This window comes from Dromiciops gliroides, chromosome 5 (genome assembly GCF_019393635.1).
Source record: "Dromiciops gliroides isolate mDroGli1 chromosome 5, mDroGli1.pri, whole genome shotgun sequence".
NCBI lineage: Eukaryota > Metazoa > Chordata > Mammalia > Microbiotheria > Microbiotheriidae > Dromiciops > Dromiciops gliroides.
Window position 1 is genome coordinate 273,893,712 of NC_057865.1, and position 15,414 is coordinate 273,909,125.

A 15,414-nucleotide genomic window follows, 5' to 3' on the forward strand; every position below is an offset into this window, starting at 1 on the left:
CCCAGACAATTTCTTGGAAGATAATATCTAAGCTCTTTTTTTGGCCATTCTTTTCAGGTAGTCCAATGATTTTCAAATTATCTCTACTGGATCTATTTTCTAGGTCAGCTGTTTTTCCAAGGAGATATTTCATATTGCTCTCTATTTTTTTATTCATTTGGATTTGCTTTATTGTGTCTTGATTTCTCATAAAATCATTAGATTCTATTTGTTCTATCCTGATTCTTAAGCAATGAATTTATTCAGATTCTTTATGTACCTCTTTTTCCATTTGGCCAATTTAGCTTTTCAAGCTGTTAACTCTTTTTTCATGACCCTCCTACATCACTCCCATTTCTCTTTCCATTTATTCCTCTACTTCTCTTATTTTTCCCTCAACCTCTCTTACTTTATTGTCAAAGTCCTTTTTGAATACTTCCATGGCCTGAGACCAATTCATATTTTTCTTGGAAGCTTTGGATGTAGAAACTTTGACTTTATTATCTTCTTCTGAGGATGTATTTTGATCTACCTTGTTACCAAAGAAACTTTTGATAGTCTGCTGCTTTTTCTGCCTGATCATCTTGCCTACCTATTTCTTGACTTTTAACTCCTTAAAGTGGGGAGCACTGCTTCCAGGATGCACTGTCCCAAGCTTCAGGGGGTCCCAGGTGGTATGATTTAAGGATGGACACATTCTCAGTCCACCTGGCCTGTAAGTAATCATGGGACTGCTTGCTCTTTAACTGGGAAGCATAAATCTGATTGAAATCTGATTATCTGTGGTCTGCAAGCTCGGTGTGCCTGTGTCCCTCCCCCACTGGGCTGCTGTCAATCAAGTCTACTTTATGTTTCAGAACATGGGTGCTCCATCTTGGCTCCAGCAGAGACCCCTGCTATCTCCCTTGGTCAACTGCTGGACCCCCTCACCAGTCCATGATCCATGTTTCAGAAGTAGCTGCTGATGCTGATGGTTCTGTAGCTTTGTAGGCATGGCCTGGCAGGTTCCTCTCTCACCACGGTATAGCAGACCTTCCCTGTCATCTTTTTAAGAAGTCTTTGGCTAGAAAATAATCTCACTCTGTTCTTTTGTAGGTTCTGCTGCTCCAAGAATTGTCTTATGGCATTTGGGGGAAGGTATATGGATGGATTGTGAGGAGCTCTGAAAGTTACAGCCTTTCCTCCACCATCTTGGCTCCACTCCCATGTTCAACTCTTTGTGATCTCATTTGAGGCTTTCTTGGCAAAGATAATGAAGTGATTTAGCCATTCCCTTCTCCACCTTTGTAGATAAGGAAATCAAAGCAAACAGGGTTAAATGACTTGCCCAGGGTTACACAGCAAGTGTGTCTGAGGCTAGACTTAAACTCTGGTCTTCATTATTTTTTTTATTTTTATTTTTTAGTGAGGCTATTGGGGTTAAGTGACTTGCCCAGGGTCACACAGCAGGGTCACACAGCTAGTAAGTGTTATGTGTCTGAGGCCGGATTTGAACTCAGGTACTCCTGACTCCAGGGCCGGTGCTTTATCCACTGTGCCACCTAGCTGCCCCTCTGGTCTTCATTATTCCAAGCCCAGTGCTCTATCCACTTTGCCAGTTGGCTGCCTAGAGGGTCACATGGCCTGTGTCTCCCTCTCTGTCTTGCCATATAAGGGGCTTATCCTTTTTTCTCAACTATAACTTTTCTTGGATGATAACTTTTACTCTATTTCTGAACCACCTCTTAGATTTGAAAGGGCCCTTAGAGGCCATCTAATCCAATCCCCTCATTTTACAGATGACAGGATCATAGATTTAAAGCTAGAAGGGACCTCAGTGGCCCTTTGGTTCCAATCCCCACCTTTACAAGTGAGGCAAACCATTAACAACAAATGTCATTTACATAGTGCTTTACAATGTGCAAATGACCTTGCATACATTATCTAATTTAAGCTTTAAGACAATCTTTTTGTTTGTTTGTTTTTTGTTTTGTTTTGTTTTTTCAGGGCAATGAGGGTTTAAGTGACTTGCCCAGGGTCATACAGCTAGTAAGTATCAAGAGGCTGGATTTGAACTCAGGTCCTCCTGAATCCAAGGCCAGTGCTTTATCCACTGTGCTGCCTAGCTGCACCCTTAAGAATAACTTTGAGGGGCAGCTAGGTGGCGCAGTAGATAGAGCACTGGCCCTGGATTCAGGAGGACCTGAGTTCAAGTCTGACCTCAGACACTTAACACTTACTAGCTGTGTGACCCTGGGCAAGTCACTTAACCCCAATTGCCTCACTAAAAAAAAAAAAAAGAATAACTTTGAGATAAATACTATAGATATTATTATGCCCCTTTTACAGATGAAGAAGAGAGAGGGTTGACTTTGGAATCAGTATAAAATGGGTCCAAAATGGGTTCTTCCTCTCAGTGTCCAGGCAACTTGATAAAACTAGAAGATGCAAACTAATTGGCAAACTATGTCACTGGAGAGATTTTCCACACAAGGAACTTCTTACATAGACAAAATCACAGAAGCCAGATGAGAAAACTGAGTCTCAAAGAATTTAGGTGGCTATTACCAGTGGCAGGATTTGAACCCAGGTCTTTCTGATTCCAATGGCAATGGCATTTGGCATATGCCAGATGTCTCCTCTTTTGAGGAAAAAAAAGGGATGAGACATGGACCAAAGCTAAATGGGCTAGTGAGAATGGCAAGAAACCATTCACCAAGGTGAATTTGAGTTGTTTGAATGATAAGCACGTGGGAAGAGGTGAACCAAGTATTCTCTATTTGCTTTCATATCTCTGGGAACCATAATAGCAGCAGTGACAATTTCCTCTTCACCTTGGGGATCTCCCTCAGAGTTAGCTCTTTGATCAATTCTGCCAATTTAGTGCCCTTTCAGAGTCACCATAATTTAGCGATGGTTGGAATTCAGCTCCCATGTTTTGCTCCCCTCCAGTCCAAAGTCAGTGGAGCCACATCACTTCTGCTTCTGTGTATGACTGCTGGGAGCTCGTGAACCTCTACGGCCTGGTCAGAAGCCAAAGGCTCTGCCTCTGCTGTCCCCCAATGCACAGGAAGTACTGTGTAGCCGGAATACTTCAGCGATGGCAGATGTTTGGCATGCCAAGTATGAACTGGAACTTCTGGGTCTCAGGTCATGGTGCCAGGGCCTTCTCCAAGCAGGGGGACAGGGACTGATGAGGCCTTTGTGAGTAAAACTTGTACACATCTTTTCCTACTTCTTCTACATCTATGGCATAGGCATGGTATTACACTGGGGCCACCTGAGTGTTCCAAATAAACAGAAACGAAGCCAAAACTAATCCATTCATTTCAGTATGGAAGAATATAGCACAAATTAAAGTTCAACAAATCTACACACACCCATGACACGTATGTTACATGTGTGTACAATGCACACATGTATACAATGCCAGTATGATATGTGTATATATAAACACCAGACATATCATACTTATATGTGTGTATATGTGCACATATACATGCAATTATAATGTAACACATATATGTCATGGCATGTATATATATGCTCATTATATGCATATATACACAGGGATATATATGTGTGTGTACATACATACACATACATATATACCTATATATTCCAGTGTATATGTATAATAGACCTAGCATGTGTGTGTATATACACACATATAGATAGATTGATTGATTGATTGATTGATTAGAGGTAGAGTAGAGATACATACATATAAATATATACACACATAAGTTGAGGAAACTGAGGCAGACAGAGCTAAAATGAGATTAAATGTATATACCATCACTGTATATATAGAGAGGTAACGTATATACACCTTGCTGTGTGTATATAGTAAGTGTATGTATATATACATACATGTATATATACACACATACATGTGTGTGTATATATATATATATAAACACAAACATAAAGGTATGCCTATGTATATACATGTAGACATTGTATTTGTTTAACTTTATTTTGTGATTTTTATTTGTGATGTAGATAGCTATATTTTGATTCATATATGCACATGTGTATATATAACACAAATATGTATTTAAAATGCAAATATGAATTTTAATTTCGTTATAAGTTTTAATCAGATATAACCTGTATACACCTGGACAAGTCACTTAACCTCTCTGTGCCTCAGTTTCCTCACCTATAAAATGAGGGGGTTGAACTTGAGGGTTTCTAAAGTCCCTTCCAGTTCTAAATATGAAAAAGCTTTATAATTTTATAAGATATAGAAAAAAATCAGTTGCTACTTTCAGGGTATCACTCACATATTCCCCCAGTACATCTTTTTGTTCCTTGGGGGTATCCTTTGTTTTGATGAAGGTTTTTTTTTTTCCCCATAAATAACTCCATATACACTTCCTTCCCACCAAAATCAGGTCTCACTTTTTTTGGGGGGGGCGGTGTGGGGCAATGAGGGTTAAGTGACTTGCCCAGGGTCACACAGCTAGTAAGTATCAAGTGTCTGAGGTCAGATTTGAACTCTGGTCCTCCTGAATCCAAGGCTGGTGCTTTATCCACTGTGCCACCTAGCTGCCTCCAGCAGCTAGAAAGAACAACAGAAACCATTAGGTATAAAGTTAGTTAACTCAGCATCCATATCTGAGAGTTCAATAAGTGTCCTCATCTATAAAATGAGGAAATTGGACCAGATGATTCCTAAGATGAATTCCAGCTCTCGGTTTGTGATCCTTTGTTCACTGGGGATATGGTGATTCAGATGAAGAAAACCTGTCCTCAGGAAGCTTACATTCTACCAGAAAGCGGGTGGATACAACATGAAAGCAGAACAGTTTGAAACATGAAGGAGACAGTGTGATAGCAAGGTGAGAGACCTAATTACTTAGAGAATCAGAGAAGGCTTCTGAGAGCAGGTGACATGTAACCTGAACTTTGAAAGGAGATAAGAAATCAGACCAATATAAGAAGGAAACACATTCTAGCTATGGGGTAGGGGATGGAGCCTTGAATAGAGGCAAGAGCAAGTCATCCCATTTGGCTGAAACAAAGACCTACTTGTGTTGAAAATGTTTGTTTATGATATAGGTTCTAGAGTTAGAGACAGAAAAATATGGATTCAAATCCCCCTCAGACAATTATAGCTGCATCCCTGTGTCTCAGTTGCTTTGTCTACAAAATGAGGGGGTTGGACTTAGTATCCTCTAAGGCCCCCTCCATCTTCTCTAGAACTATGATCCTCTAATTTTAAAGGTTGTGTGTGTGTGTGTGAGAGAGAGAGAGAGAGAGAGAGACAGAGAGAGAGAGAGAGAGACAGAGACAGAGACAGAGACAGAGACAGAGTCTAGTTTATTAAACCAGCAAACATTTTCCAGTCAGGTTGCTCATGGCATCATCTGTGGCTCACCTCTTCATCCTAGAAAAGTTTGTATGATCAGCAAGCACCATTTCCAGGCTTGTTTTGCTCCTTGTAGGAAGGCCTAGATATCATGTCGCTTTTTCGGAGTGCATGCTTTCATATTTAGCAACACTTTGCTGGTGTTTTGGCACATCTGTCATGTCTACATTGATTAATCGATCCTTTTACAAGGCAAGGGGACCATTTCTTTGTATAAGGCTACTGATAGCCCTTAAAGAAATTTAAACTATATGACCAGCAAAGTAATTGAGCCTCACCACCTCCAAGTGGACACATTCTCTGGGTAATGACACTAAAAGTTCCAGGAAACACCCCTAGAAGCTGAGTCCATTTATCTTGACTAGGGTTTTCTTTTCACTAAGATCATTTAAAATTCTCTGTCCATTACAAGTCTCAGCTCTTCCCAGATCCCCTGTTGTCAGAGCTCTAGAGGGTCAGAGACAGAGCCTACCTTCCAGAAAGGGGAGAAACTTCTCTCATAAATGAGCACATCACAGGCGGAATGGACTATGCTGGTGATCAGATGGGCAGCAATTTATTGAAAGTTTGGGGCTTCCTCATCCCCATAAACCATTTATCACAATGTGTTGCCCTAAACCATTAAGGCTATTTGTTAAACTAATCACTTCAAAGGTGGATTTACTACCATGAAGCTGCCAGAGAGACAAGTTTAGTGTCTTTTCTGGACATTCATTGGTGTTATTGACGAACTAAAGAAAACAGTTACTTCATTTCTCACAAACAATGGCAGGGAAAAAGGAGGCACACCCTTAAATTCCCTACTGCTTCTGAGAGCAGTACAAAACCTGTCAATAAGTCTAAGTAATAGCATCCTATTTCAGTATAAATGAAACAGATCTTTGACATGGTCTTTGGCTGAGCCATGAAGCAATGCTGAAAGAAAATTGAAAGATTAAAAAAACTTTTTTTAAAAACAATTCTTGCCTCTATCCTGTGATGATTAAAAGTGTGAGAGATATAGTTTCTGGGTAATTTAATCATTTTATTAATAAGTTCAGCAGGTTATTAATCAAAGGATGATTATTGGTCATCTCAGACCAAAGACAAACTTTGGTGGTGGGGCTCACAGCTTATGTGTACCCTTGAAATAGATGGTTCATCAAACAACAATAAAATCTAATTGGTTAATGTAATTTGGAGGTAGGCTATATTAAAATGAAGGGCTATGCCAGACCACTCCCAACCATGGGCTATCAATTCAAAGAATGTATACCCTTTTGGTGGGTGGGCTAAGTGACCCCTCCCTAGATGGGGACAAAATATAGACAAAAATATAGACAAAAAATATCTGTCTCCACCTAAACTTGAGTAGAACACAATGTACATCCCCACCCTAGATTCCTTGCAAGTTTGGGGTGGGTCTGACCAAGATAAAGAGATTCAATGCAATCTTATTTCAATGAGAAGCTGGACCTCTGAAAGTCAGGGCTTTGGAAGAAGCAGGGAAGCTCTTAAATCTCCCCAAGATATCAGTTATTAACAATAATTTCTCACAGTCATCAGTACAATAAATCCTAAAAATCCTGTTTTTAATAATAGAATCTGCACTGTTTGGGATTAATTTTTGTGGGTTGTTCTGTCTGCAAAGAGGGGCAGTTGTAGGCACTTAGCAGAAGCACAGGCCCTTTTTAGTTATTGTAAGAATATTGTTAAGAATATTGAAAGGGGGAAAAAGAATATTGCAAAGGGTTACATGGTACAGTGGAATGTGCACTGAAATGAGAGCCAGGAAAACATGGATTTCTATCCCATTTTTTATATTTGTCAGCTATATGATCCTGGACAAGTCATTTAACCTCTGTGTACTTCAGGCTTGGGAAGTGTGGAGCAGTGGAAAGAACAGTGGATTTTGAGTCAAAAGACCTGAATTTGAATCCTGCTTCTGCCAGTTAGTACCTTGAACTTGAATATGTCATTTCCCTAATTGGTACCTCAGTTTCTTTATCTGGAGAACAAGGGTTTGTTCTAAGTGACCTCTACAGTCCCTCCCAACTCCACAGCTGTAGTATAATCCTATGGTCTACTGGTTCCTACATAACTTGCAGTCTGCATTGGGACAGAGAATTCCTCACGTGATAGATGCTTTATATATTTGTATGCAAATATTGAAGAATGCCATGAATTTCAAACCCAGGTAACTTTTCTAATCTCCCTTTTCATTTCCTAATTTCCTTGGTAAACACTATATGAAGTCCTGTGCCTTTGCAGAGAGGGGGTTTACCCCTTTTGTATAAAGCAAAGAACATAAAACCTAGAAATGGCTTTTTCTTTGAATAGCTGACAAAGATTTTATCATAAAAGGAGCCTCCCACAGGAGTATATCAGCCTGGGTTGATTGGAACTTAATATCTGATTCCTGCTATTTTTCATTCAATGCTTGCTCCCTCCTCGTTTCATCATCAGATACTACTTATTAAGTGAAGACATGCACGGAACATTTTGCTGGGGACTATCTACTACCCCTGTCCCTCCTACCCAGGAGACCACATTACAAAATGGATGACAGCCGTGTAGATGTGCATAGAAAAGGTCAGGCAGACTTATTGACATCTATATAAACACTGAACGCTAGTGGCATGGGTGGAATGCAAGCTAAATAGAGAATAAAAGGAGCCCCGGAGAAAGGAACACAGAGAGGGAATGGATGGATGGAGGGAGGGAGGAAAAGAAGGAGAGAAATGGGGAGGCAAAGAAAGTGGGAGGGAGGAAATCTAGAAAGGAAATAAAGAGGGAGGGAAACATAAAGGAAAAGAGGAAGGGAAAAAAGGGAGGGAAGGAAAAGAAGAAGGGAAAAAGAAGAGAAAAGGGAAGGAGGAAGAGTGGAAAAGGGGAAAGTAAGGAGAGAAAGAAAGGGGGAGGAAGAAAATGAAGAAAGGAGAAAGAAGGATTTAAGGAGAGAGGAGTCAAGGAGGAATAGAAGGAAAAAAGGGAAGAAGGGGAAAGAAAAAGGGAAAAGGAAGAAGAGGTGAGGAGGAGGAGAGGAAAAGAAAAGGCAGTAAGGAGGGAAAGAGAAGAGTGAAGAAAGGAGAGAGAGAAATAAGGACTGAGGGAAAGAGGGAGAAGGGTTAGGGAGGGAGCGAAGAAAGGATGGAGGGAATAATGGAAAGAGAAATTAGTATTTGGGAAGTTTTTGTGTTGTGAATTGTGTGCTAGAAAAAATAGATGGATGGATGGGAGGGAAGAGAATAATATGACATAATGGAAAGGCCACTGTGGATCGGTTGTCAGGCCAGGGATTTGGTCCCATTCTGCCTCTATTCATCTGGGAGACCTTGGACAAATCACTGCATTTTTTCAGGCCCTCGATTTCTTCATCTGTAGAATGGGGAAGTTGAATTAGGTGATCTCAAAGATGTAGATCTGTCTTTTTGAGCCTCAGTTTCCTCATCTACAAAATGAAAGAGTTGGCTTAGATATTGTCTCAGGTCTCTTCCAGCTGTGAATCTATGATCCCATGACCTAATTCCAGAGTTCTCTCTACAGTACCTTTTTGCTTCTTTCCTAAATAAGGACAGAAACTGGAGGAACTCATCCAGGCACACCACATGATGAGTGGGGCTAGGGATGCTGGCTCAGTGTTGCCCTAATCAAGGAGAATACTGAAAGATTCCTTACCACTTTGGCTGGAGGCTCCAAGGGCCTACAGGTGCAAGTGATTAAAGGCAATTACCAGAGCCCAAGGACAAAGCCTTCCTGTGCTTAAAAGGCTATGTTTCAAAGACATTGATGAACAAGCTTGAATCTAGAGTGAGTGACCTGGTTGGCAGTGGGCCTGGAGACCATGCCATGTGTAGATTTGTTGGAAGAACTGAGCATGTTTGGCTTGAAAAAAGTTAAGTCTTTGAGGTAAAGGTGTAGACCATGGTAACTATCTTTAAGTATTTGAAAGGATTTCATGGGAAGGAGGGATACTGCTGACTCATATGGTTTCAGTGGGCAGAACCAGTAGGCATTGTGAACTCGGGGCCAGAGAACCTGACTGAACAAGGAATTAGTCAAGTGTTCACTATGTGCCAAGCACTGTGCTAAGGGGGAGGAATACAATAGAACAGGAAGACAATTCCTACTCTCAAAGAGCTTGCCTTCTAAGGGGGAAGAGAACACTTAAGGAACGTCTCAGGCCAGTCCAGAGAGAAAAGTCCTATTGTCCTGAGAACGCAGCAGCAAAGTCGATGGTAGGGTTTCTTTCATGTACTTTTCTATGATAAAATCCCATTGGTATCTGATGTTGACTCACTGCACAGAGCCGAGGACTTTGGTGGCAAGAGCTTTCCTTTGTGGGTTGTCCATGGCTGTGACTGTGGAGCAGAGGGGCTGCTCCCCAGGATGATACCTGGAGGCACTGGGCTGCAAGCATGGCTCATGGGTGTGGAGTCAGGAAGACCTGAGTTCAAATCTGCCCCCAGACACTTACTAAACTGTGTGACCTTGGGCAAGTCATATGACCCTGTTTGCCTCAGTTTCCTCATCTGTCAAATGAGCTGGAGAAGAAAATGGCAAACCGCTCCAGTATCTTTGCCAAGAAAACCCCAAGTGGGGTCACCAAGAGTCAGACATGACTGAACAACAACCACCACATACATTTATTAAGCAGTGACTATGTCCAAGGCATAATGCTAGGCCTACACAAAGCCCAGCTGACACAAAGACAAATATAAGGAACCATTTCCAACTTCCTTTTGTACTTGTATCCCCAGCATCTATAAGTGATGATTGACGGATTAATTCCATTCTACCAGAGCATGCCTTATATAAACAGCTAAGTAAATACCAGAGAATTCGAGAAGGGACAAATCACTAATGCCTGGGAATACCAGGAAAAGGTTTTCTAGAGGAATGGCTAACTGATCTGTGATTGAAAGAAAATTAGAGATTCTAAAAGGTGGGGGTTAGGAAGGAGTCTATTTTAGGGGGACAGCCTTTGCAAAGGCCTGGAGGTGGGAGTTTGGAGGCATCACATAGGTTTGAATTTGTTTTTTTCCCAGTTGTTCATTCCAGTATTTCATTTAAATTATCTTGAGCCCTTTCCTGCTTTTTGATTGGAAAGTTCTCCTAGGTTTTGCTCTCGTTAGCATACATCTTTAAAACAACCATGTAAATAATTTAGAGGTGTTGGCCAAGTAGCGCCATTTCCCCAGCTAGCCGCTGCATTTCCTCCTGTAACAAAATGCCAGTAGAGAAAGTTTGGAGGGCATTTAAAGTATGAAAAAGAAACCAGGAAAGACAACCACATTTTCTTCTATTGTGTTCTGTCCTGCAGGCAACACATTATTCTTTCGAGGGATGCGAAGGGTTCTTTCTGTAATGTTGGCTTAAATCAGATAGTCAGGTCAATCTGTCATGTGTCCCTGAATTTTCCAATCAACAGGATTTACAATATTATTAATCACATTTTTATGTCATTTTATCAGCTGTAGAGGCCCTAGATAGGGTTCCTGTGAGAATATACAATGTGTCATACATTTTTAATGCCCTTCATACTGGGCCTTCAGCTGCGCTTCTTTCCATCCATATTGGCATATTCTCATATTAAATCATTTTTAAGAATAACATGAAGGTAAAGTCAAAAGTCAGATCCTTTTATCTTTCATGGAAGCTTTTTTTCTTTCCAGCAGATAGAGAGAGTATTCAAGCAAAGGTCATTTCATTGCAGACCTCCCAGATATTCTAGCTCCTGGCTCTGACACGCACATTACCCTAGTTCTAGGGAAAGCCTTAACCTGATTGTTGATGAATAAGAAGGACAGGTGAGGCAACGTGGTCTAATGGAAAGTGGATTACATTGGAGTGAGAGGAAATAAGTTTGAGGCTTGACTCTATCACTCCCTACCCTTTGTGATCTTCAATAAATTACTCAATCTCTCCAGGCCTCAGTTTCCTTATCTATAAAATAAGGGAGTTAGACTTGACCTACAAGACTCCATCCAGTTCTAAATCTTTGATCCGGTCGTTCTGACCCCAGGACTGGGGCAAAGATTCAGTCACTCTGCTTGGAGGTCGACGGTGCTGCTTTTCTCGAAGTTCAGGACAGAAGCTGAACCCTAAAGGAAGTCTATGAGAGCAGTGTGGTCATTCTCTGCCAGGTGCCCTGGTCATCTGATTTCTCAAATACCTGGGTTACAAATCCAGCTTAGATGCTCCCTAGGTATGTGGCCATGGGCAAATTACACTCTGAACCCTGTGGCTCTCTTCACCTGTAAAATTCTGAAACTAATAGCACCTGCTTTAGAGGGTTTACATCAAATGTATGGCTCCTAGAAAAGCAATGAGTAGGGGTAGCTAGGTGGCACAGCGGATAGGGCACTGGCCCTGGAGTCAGGAGGACCTGAGTTCAAATCTGGCCTCAGACACTTAACACTTACTAGCTGTGTGACCCTGGGCAAGTCACTTAACCTCAATTGCCTCACCCCCCAAAAAAGGCAATGAGTAATGACTGGGAAGGAGTGAACAGGTAGGAAGGATAGGTGAGATGTTATGGTGCAAGGGTGAGAGATATAGACACGTGTGAATCAGTCATTAATAGGTAGGTGGCACAGCAGATAGAGTGCCAGCTTTGGAGTCAGGATGACTCGAGTTAAAATCTGGACTCAGACACTTCCTAGCACAGTGACCCTGGGCAAGTCACTGAACCTTTCTCTGCCTCTGTTTTCTCAACTTTAAATTGAGGATAATTATAGCATCTAACTCTCAGGATTGTTCCAAGTATCAGTTGACATAATATTGTGCCTGGCACATAGTAGGCATTATATAAATGCTATTATTATGGTTGTTGTTGCTGTCACTGTTGTTATTATTATATTGAGTTTCAAGTCAAGGCCAACTGAGGTCAGTCACAGAATATCTCTATGAGATATTCCTTTCCTATCATGCTATACTGAGTCTCCCCCACCTCCCATCCCTCCACGTGGCTATTAAAGTGATAGATGCCAGCCTGGTGGGCACTGGCAAGTCCACCTGGGACCATGGATGTTACAGTCCAACTTTCAATCTTGCCAGTACATCTTTTTTCATTATATACAGTCTGAACTCGGCCAAGCAGATGCCACGGCAGGTCCTTTGTCCTACTTGTCACTGTGCTGTCACAATCCCAGCCACTGCAAGGAGAGTTTCTTTGGGTATTGATTTAATGAAGAACAGGAAGGAAAAGCTGGCCTTGAACTAAGTGGGTCCTCATTCCTAGGTTGGGCTCAGCCTAGTGTCAAAGGGATAGGAATCAGCCAGCAAAGTAAATCGCCAACCTCAGAATATTGAGCAGGAAGGTGCCATGGTGAAGGGAGGGCCTATTTGCTGAAATCCTCCCACTTTCTAAATCTTATCCCTCTGTCAACTCTGTTTATGTCCAATGACAGTTTTAAGGGCTGTTGATTTTAATAGACAGCCAGAGCTGGCGTTTGAAGTGGGAGAAAGAAAGGAAGGGTGAGGGAGGTAGCAATTTGTATTATTTCAGGTTGGAGTAGTAAGAAAGTGGCGTGGTTTGTTGATGGGCACTAATTCTTTCATATGAGCCTACTTAAAGGAAGCAGGATGATTTCAGTTCATCTTCAAAAGCAATGGGGTGTAGCTCACTCATTTGAAAAAGACTGAAACATTTTTTTAGAGGTCAGAGTTCCTAAGGGCCTAAATTTAGAGCTACAAGAAGGCTTAGAGGTTACCTTGTCCAACCCTTTCACTTTACGAATGAGGAAACTGAGGCCTAGAGATGAGGTTTGTCCAAGGTCACCCAGGTAGTAATTGGAATTGGGATTCAAAGTAGAGGGGGGCAGTTAGGTGGATAAAGCACTGGCCTTGGATTCAGGAGGACCTGAGTTCAAATCCAGCCTCAGACACTTGACACTAGCTGTGTGACCCTGGGCAAATCATTTAACCATCACTGCCCTTCAAAAAACAAATTAGAGTCCTCTGACATCAGAGGCAATTGTTTTCTTTTCTCTGAAACATGCTAGCTCCTGTGGGTATAAACTGTGTCATTCCCTGGGCCCTGATTGAATGAGCCCAGGTGCAATTTTGGGGGGTGCCTTTCATTTTTTATTTTCTTTTAATTTATTTTTTTTTTTGGCGGGGCAATGGGGGTTAAGTGACTTGCTCAGGGTCACACAGCTAGTAAGTGTCATGTGTCTGAGGCCGGATTTGAACTCAGGTACTCCTGAATCCAGGGCCAGTGTTTTATCCACTGCGCCACCTAGCTGCCCCCAGGGGGGTGCCTTTCAAAAAATCCTTCTGACTCGTGTTCCCAACCATGGAAAACCTTGAAGTGTCAGTAGCTGGTCTGTCTTTCTGTCTCCAAGCGAACTCTCAGCTCCCTATAAGTTCTCAGGTTAACAAGAAATTGACTATAAGCTAGGCCAGTCAGAAGGATTCAGACAGACACCTCCTTTGAGGGTGATTCAGGCAAGCATTCTCTATGAGCTTTGTCTTCCCTTGAGACTTATACAGTCTACATCAGAGGTGTCAAATACACAGTCCATAAGCCACATTATGTTCAGTTGTAATTAGGAAATATTTTTAGAAATAATTAAAATATGTAAAAAACAGATAAAAGCAATTCCTGATTTTCTAAGTCAACATGCAACCCACAGGGATGCTTGTGTATGGTTTAGCAGTCAGTTTCTATTTGAATTGGATACCATTGGAGTCTAAATACCTCAATTCTGGTATGAAGGGCTAGGTCTCAGATGGTCCTTTATACATATGGCACTGATATCACCTATACCTTGTAAGAATGAGACCCGCAGGTTTGTTCCTCCTTGTTAGGATTCACTGTCTCCATCTCGGTGCACATGGTTACCTTGTAGGGGCCACATGGATGCCTCTTTCCAAGCCCCAGATTCACATCTCCCCATCCTTTATCTGAGATCTGCTTGGTCCTCATGATATCTGAAAGCAGAACACCTTCAAATGCATGTGTTCCAGAAAGGGACTGGGAGAGGAAGGGAAGGGAACATGCATGTATAAGTACCTACTATGTGCCAGTCACTGTGCTAAGTACTTTACAAATATCTAGTTTGAGTCTCAGGAGACCCTGCGATTCTGAAGGGAGGACAGTGACTTGCCCAAATTCCTGCTAGAGTGTGCTAAGTGTCATAGTGGGTAGGTAGTATTATCATTGAGGTCAGGAAGGCTTGAGTATGAATCCCATTTCAGATATTAGCTGTGTGGCCCTGGGCAAGTCATTTCACTTCTCACCCTTAGTTTCCTCATCGATAATATGGGGATAACAATAGTACTTACCTCCTAGAGTTTGTGAGGATCAAATGAGTTAATATTTGCAAAGTACTTACAACAGTGCCTGGCACATAGTAGGCACTACATATATGTTGGCCTTGGCTGCCATCATCATCATCATCAATAATCATTCATTATCCTCAAACAGAGGTAGAGAAAGGTTCAGTGACTTGCCCAGGGTCACTGTGCTAGGAAGTGTCTGAGTCCAGATTTGAACTCAATTCAAAGATCCTGGATACACTAGGCATCAAGACCCAGGTGATGTTGGTAGAAGGTGAGTGGATTAACTTATTCAACTCTCAGCATTTAATTATAGTTAAGCTATGTTCCAAATTAAATATAGCTTCCCTCTCTATGAATGGGAAGTCTGTTATTGCTCAGGGGAAGAGTCTTCAACTCACCCTTACCCCAAACTAATACATCCACTTAAGGAAGTAACACACTGAACAAATTATAAAGTGCAGAAGATGTCTACAGCATATCCACCTGGTGACAGTCGTAGAAGAATGTCTACGTAGAACTGAATGAAATGATAATAGTGTGACACCAATTCAGTTTAACAAATATTTTATTAAATTTTTTTGACATTTTTATGTTGCCTAGACTACCCCCTTGCACCCTTCCAATAACATATTTTTTAAAAAAGAAAAAAAAAGTAGAGGAGGAAGTAGAGAAAAAAATCAGCACAACTGATCAATGCATTAAAAAATCTGTTATAGGGGCAGCTAGGTGGCGCAGTGGATAGAGCACCAGCCCTGGATTCAGGAGGACCTGAGTTCAAATCCGGCCTCAGACACTTAATACTTACTTGATAT